The sequence below is a fragment of the Tympanuchus pallidicinctus genome, unplaced genomic scaffold, assembly GCF_026119805.1.
Source record: "Tympanuchus pallidicinctus isolate F22 unplaced genomic scaffold, pur_lepc_1.0 scaffold31, whole genome shotgun sequence".
Lineage (NCBI taxonomy): Eukaryota > Metazoa > Chordata > Aves > Galliformes > Phasianidae > Tympanuchus > Tympanuchus pallidicinctus.
Genome location: NW_026294749.1, coordinates 4,803,930 through 4,810,178, shown reverse-complemented (window position 1 = coordinate 4,810,178; position 6,249 = coordinate 4,803,930). Strand labels below are relative to the sequence as shown.

Below are 6,249 nucleotides of genomic sequence, written 5' to 3'. Positions count from 1 at the left end.
AAGTGCATCTCAGTGCATGCCCTGTCATAGCTCTGGAGCTTTGCAGCTTCCTGGACTTTTTCCCTCTTCACTTACTCTGGAGTCCTAGATGTTCATCATCTGTCATTTTTGATCCTAATCTTATCCCAAGAACCTCTATTTCATGTTTTCTAGAAGCATCATCTCCCACACTGGAGAGGTTTTTCTGGCCACTTCTTGCTTATCCTATAATCATTAAGAATCATAGAGTTATTAAGGTAGGAAAAGACCACTGGGATCATCTGATCCAGCCATCTTATTTTTGGTTATTTTATTGTTTTGTTGAGAACAACAACAGTAATATCACCAAGTGCCTTAGTGAATCCTTTCTCCCAAACAAACCATATGACTTTGTTTCCATCACCTACAAGAAGTTCTGTGTAACCTGTGCTTTGTGTGAAACAAAGTGTGTGGGTGGATGTGTTCTCCAAAAAAAAAAAAAAAGAAATTCCAAAGAACAAACTTACATTACAGCCTGTGTGCATTTAAAGAAATACAGAACAATATAACAGCTTTGTAAAAACTGACTGGAAAATAAGAATTCATCCAACTGGAATTCAGGGTTTGTTATCTAAAGGATATCTATTTCCATAGATCATAGTGTCTTTTCTTTACAGAAAGTTGCATTGGAACACATAACCTAAAGAAGTAACTCTGTATAGTGAAAACATTACTATACAGAAACACCATTAAACTATTAACGTGAGTGTTTAAAAGATTAAACAGCATTTGACAGTTCCCAGAAGGGTGTCAAAGGGAAGGTCCTCATGTGGATGCCAGCAGAGAAGCGAGGAGCCCAGCGAAGTCTGGAGTTGACTTGTAAGCTCTACCAAATCCAGGAGCTCTTTTCTTTCTGGGTGAAACACCTAAAAGTCTGTAGTAGTGGAGAGCGATTGGGTGAGAGAAGCATGTTTGTAAAACTCTGCCTTCGTATGGTGATGGCTTCTACAGAAGGGAAGCTGCTGCAAAAGCTGTGGTGATGTTTTCAGTTTCTTCGCCATGCCTGACAGCAAGAGCCAGTTTTGTGTTTGCTGAAAGAGGCACGCTTGAATGTTGTAGCATGGCAGGAGAGATTCATCTTAAAGTTCAGATTCAGATGCATCACTAAAGCCATCTTTGCCAAGACAAATCCAGATCTGTGTTTTGGATCACACGCAGAGCTGCCATAGATATCCCAATACAAATGAGGGTCATCAGCACTCTGACCCTGCAAGTCAGTTGAAATACTTTGTGATGAAGGTGTTCACCGGCTTGCTGTGGATCATCTCTAAAATGACCTTCCTTAAGCATGTCAGGAGCATTGTGTCAGCATCATAAGGCAGTATACAGGCAGACAACGTTTCAGTAATCATTTTGTACTGCATTTTGGATCGGTCTGATTCCATGCTATGCACTGCAGTTCACTTCAGCCCTGTGCTCAAGGAGAAGTCGCATGATGCTCACCCAGCCACTGGCACAGGCTTTGTGCAGGGTACCACAACCAGTGTTGTCGCAGTGGTTAACATTACAGTCCTGGTTTTCCAGGCAATACAGCAGCCCTTTCTTGGAGCCCAGGCAGGTTGCCTGATGCAGCAGGGTCTCTCTGGCCTTCTTGTCAAAAGGGATGGAGCAGGCGTTGGGTGGCATGGGGCTGTCCAACTGCAGCACCACGGGTTGTGGGGTCGGCAGCGAGGGAGGCTGCTGCAGCTGCTTGTGCAGCTTCTGCTTGTAGGGTTTGGCAGACAAGCAGCCTCAGTATGAAGTGGCCTCTGCTTGTTTCATCACCTTCCTTGGTAGTGCAAATCTTCAGTCAAAACATTTTGTCTACTTTGACCAGGACTTGCCTGGACTTGTGTCCACCTGTGTCCTTTAGACAAGGCAATCCTCAGCCCTTGACCAGGAGGTGCCCATCAGTGTTTCTCAGCAAGCTTTGAGAATGGTGCAAAAGAATGATCTCTTAGAGGCAGGCAAGGAGCTGCAGTGCAAAGTGGGCTCTGCTTGCTTCATCACCTTCCTTGGTACCACGACCATAGCTTGGTATTTTTAATGTCAGAGGGGTGAGCCATTGCCAGGAATGATCTCTTTTCTCCTCCCCTGCACTTCCAAAGGTTTTGTTTTACACTCACATTTCCCTGGCAGTTTCTCACACTCAGCCTGTTTCTGCAGCAGAGGTTCTGGTTGGAAGCTCTCCTCTTTGCTTGTGTTCAGGCTGTCTGTCTTGCAGCTTTCTTTAGTCTTGTGAGGTTGGGCAGCCAAACTTGGGGCTGGAGCACAGCTGGGCTGAGCCTGCTTTTCCCATTTGCATTGGTGGCTGAAAGGTTTTCACGTGCAGAAACACTGGGAATACGGATAAGCCTCTGCACCCTTTCTTTGCCTTTGGTATAAATTCATCCTGCAATTTGTCTGCAAATTGTCTGCACCTTGGCTGCCATTGTTTTGCCCTCTCTCACCATAGTGTCTATGCTTCTTGTCCAGAGGTGGACATGGATGTTGGCTGATACGTTCTGGTGGCTGATCTTGTGCTTTTTTGTATACTGAACGTCTGTTTAAGTAGCATTTCTCTTTGGAGCGATCTTTTCCCCCTGGAGTTTCAAGGAAGTGACGCTGGTTGTTTTCCTGACTATCAAAGTTACATCTGCCACTGGCATTTGGTTTTGCGATGGCATCTTCCAGAGCAACCGTCCTTGGCTTCTTTTCAGGCTTTCCCAGCCTGCCTGCCTGAATCTGCAGAGCTCGGACACTGTCAAAGCTCAGCTGCATGATGCATAAGCGCAGCTTGTTGATGTTGTCCTGCAATGTGCCAAAAGTTGGAGCGGTGCTGCCAGTGTCACAAGTCTCTTTCAGGGGGAAGCCTGGTGCTGGCACAGGCTGGGGAATCGCTCTCTCTGTGCTTTGTTGGGCAGATGAGTCTTCTGTCCCAGAGCCAAACATTGCCGAACGTAGGGCTTTCTATCAGTCTCTGTGCAGAGACACATGTTGTACTTTGTGCTTTTTAGTGTGTCTGCCACTCGCAGCAGCGGCAAAGCCAGCTTTTGGTCATCTCTTTTCCCTTGTAGAGCCTTGTAAGAGCAGGAACACTGGGAAGAGTTGTTTGTTGCCTTTGGTGGGCTTGTTGCTGTTTCCAGTGCCCTAATTGTCGCCAGTGGCTTCCAGATGCATCATCCCCCCCATCTCTAACTGCCCTAATTGCTCCTGACCTTCCAGCCTGAGTAAGGGTTTTGCGTCAGGGTTTACAACATAAAAAGAAACAGTGACAGTAGGTTGTCCCTGTTTGCTGAGTAAATGATGAGATCTCTCTGCGGTTTGGATTTGTTTATTTTTTTTCTGTTATTTACAGGCACTTCAGTGCAACATTCCGTAGCCCACCTCTGCTTAGCAGGAGGCTTTGATTTCCTTGGTAAAATTGCTTCCCATTGAATTTTAGTTATTCTTCTGTTTAGCTATTTTCCTGTGGTTTGTATGAAACAAAGTCCCTGTGTGGATGTGTTCACTAAAAAAAAGAAAAAAAAATTCCAAGTCATAACAAATTGATCTTCATCAGGTGTTTGTGACTGCACCATGGGTCCATCCCAATTAGTCAGTACGGATGGTTCCTCCTGCATCCCATCCTACTTCTTCTCCATCTTATCCAGTCTTTCTAGATATCCAGATATCTAGTCTTTCTTGGTAGATGAAAAAGTTAATATGAGCCAGCAGTGTTCTCTTGCAGTTGGGAAAGCAAATGGTATTCTGGGCTCCATCAGAAGAGGGGACGGAGGGGATTGTCTCACTCTACTTTGCAGTTGTGATTCCCCACCTGGAGTACTGCATCCAGATCTGCGGCCGCCAATACAAGAAGGACAGAGAGCTGTTAGAGTCCAGAAGAGGGTCACAAAGATTATCAGAGGGCTGGAGCACCTCCCCTGCAAAGACAGGCTGAGCAAGCTGGGCTTGTTCAACCTGGAGAAGTGAAGTCTGTGGGTTGACCTCATTGTAGCCTTCCAGTACCTAAAGGGAGCCTACAGACAGGAGGGGAGCCAACTCTTTACAAGGGTAGATAATGGCAGGACAAGAGGAAATGGTTTTATATTGAAAGAGGGAAGATTTAGGTTGGATATAAGGGGGAAGTTCTTTACCAAGAGAGTGGTGAGGTGCTGGAACAGGCTGCCCAGAGAGGCTGAGGATGCCCCATCCCTGCAGGTGTTCAAAGCCAGGTTGGATGGGACCCTGGGCAGCCTCATCTAGTATCAGATGTGGAGGTTTGTGGCCCTGCATGTGGCAGGGTGGCTGGAGCTTGATGGTGCTTGATGTCCCTTCTAGCCTAAGCCATTCTATGACTTTTTCCATGAAAATAACAATGACTGAGTTATAGCATAGAATCATAGAATGGCCTGGGTTGAAAAGAACTATAATGATCACCTAGTTTCAACCCTCCTGCCATGGGCAGGGTCACCAACCACTAGACCAGGCTGCCCAGAGCCACATCCAGCCTGGCCCTGAATGCCTCCAGGGATGGGGCATCCACAACCTCCCTGGGCAACCTGTTCCAGTGCTTCACCACCCTCGTAGTGAAAAACTTCCTAATATCTAACCTAAACTTCCCCTGTCTCAGTTTAAAACCATTCCCCCTTGTCCTATCACTATCCACCCTTGTAAACAGCCATTCCCACCCCTGTTTATAAACTCCCTTCAAGCACTGAAGGCCACAATGAAGTCTCCCCCGAGCCTTCTCTTTTCCAGGCTAAACAAGCCCAGTTCCCTCAACGTTTCCTCAAAGGAGAGGTGCTCCAGCCCTCTGATCATCTCAATGGCCCTTCTTTGGACCCATTCCAAGAGCTCCACATCCTTCCTGTACTGGGGCCCCAGGCCTGGACGCAGTACTGCAGATGGGGCCTCATAAGAGCTGAGTAGAGAGGGACAATCACCTCCCTCTCCCTGCTGACCACCCTTTTTTTAATGCAGCCCAGAACACAGTTGGCCTTCTGGGCTGCAAGCACACACTGCTGGCTCATGTCCAGCTTCTTCTCTTCCAGGACCCCCAAGTCCTTCTCCGCAGGGCTGCTCTCAGGGAGTTCTTCACCCAGTCTATATAAACTCTTGGGATTGCCCCTGCCCAAGTGCAACACCTTGCACTTGGCCTTGTTGAACCTCATTAGGTTCACATGGCTCTCCCTTCTCCAGCCTCTCCAGGACCCTCTGATGGCTGTGCTCTCCTCCAATGTATCAACCATACTGCTCTGCTTGATGTTGTCTTGCTCTCGGTGCCATCATCTGTGTCCTTGATAAAGATGTTGAAGAGCACCAGTCTACTGTTCTAAGCAATAGTACCCAAGTTGTCACAATTGTGTGGGATTTAATGTTCCTGGATGGTACTTGCCATTAGTCCAAACATTCATGAGTGAAGATAACTGTTAAAATCTCCCTGAACCTTAGGTGGGGCACAAACGACTTATTTTGAGCTGCTAATAGATTCATCTGAACTCATAACAGAGATCTGACTGCAAAGCAAAGCCAGTGGGGAAAACGGGTGATGTAGGTTTTTGCCCTGAGCAGCAGCAGCCTGCCAAGGGCACAGCAGAGCGGTCACATCTTCATTGCTTGCTCTCTCTCTGCCAGTGCCTAGGGAAATCAGGTCTGTTGCTGCTGCCAGGGCAGGGTTCAGGATGTGCGACTCTGGGCCAGTTGCTTGCGGCAGTCCCTGCTCCTGCCTGGCAATTTCCTTTCTGGCAGCAGGTGTTACCTGAGATGATGCACAGCCATGATTTAAAGGGCTGCTTTTTTCCTGGTGAACACTGAGATGTTCTTTTCTAACAGTGGTGGCCTGTTCAAATCCTGCAAGATTTGCAGCCTGTATGAGCATGAGTAGAATCTCTGCTATGTCCCTGCTTGCCAGTCTGAAGCGTAGTCTGGGTGGAGGCCATAAAGCCTCCCTGTCTTCTGAGATGGATTTTATATCAGTGCCTGGCTTCCCAGGATGGTTGAGTTTTCTGGCACATGCAGGTATGGATGTTGTCACAACCTTCTATAATACATTTCATAGTAGAAGTAAATTTTGTCATGGTGTATAGAATTTGTGTCGTGTGAAGAAATCATTATTGGAACTTGATGTCACCCAAAGACAGGCATCTGAGGTTCCAGAGTCCATGTTGCTTATTTCTAAGAAGCTCCTTATTGCTTTGGCCCTTTCTGTCTACTATGATAAATCTCATGAAGTGACTGAGTCAGCAGTTTGATTCCCATGGACCAAATCAGTGTGTCTCCCATGATCTTCCA

The 6,249-nt window shown here is 47.0% G+C and overlaps 1 pseudogene; it reads right to left on the bottom strand.

Annotated features, from left to right (window-relative positions):
* Nucleotides 1–728: 728 nt before the first annotated feature.
* LOC128087692 (BCL-6 corepressor-like) lies at nt 729–2,928 on the bottom strand (annotated as a pseudogene).
* Nucleotides 2,929–6,249: the final 3,321 nt, after the last annotated feature.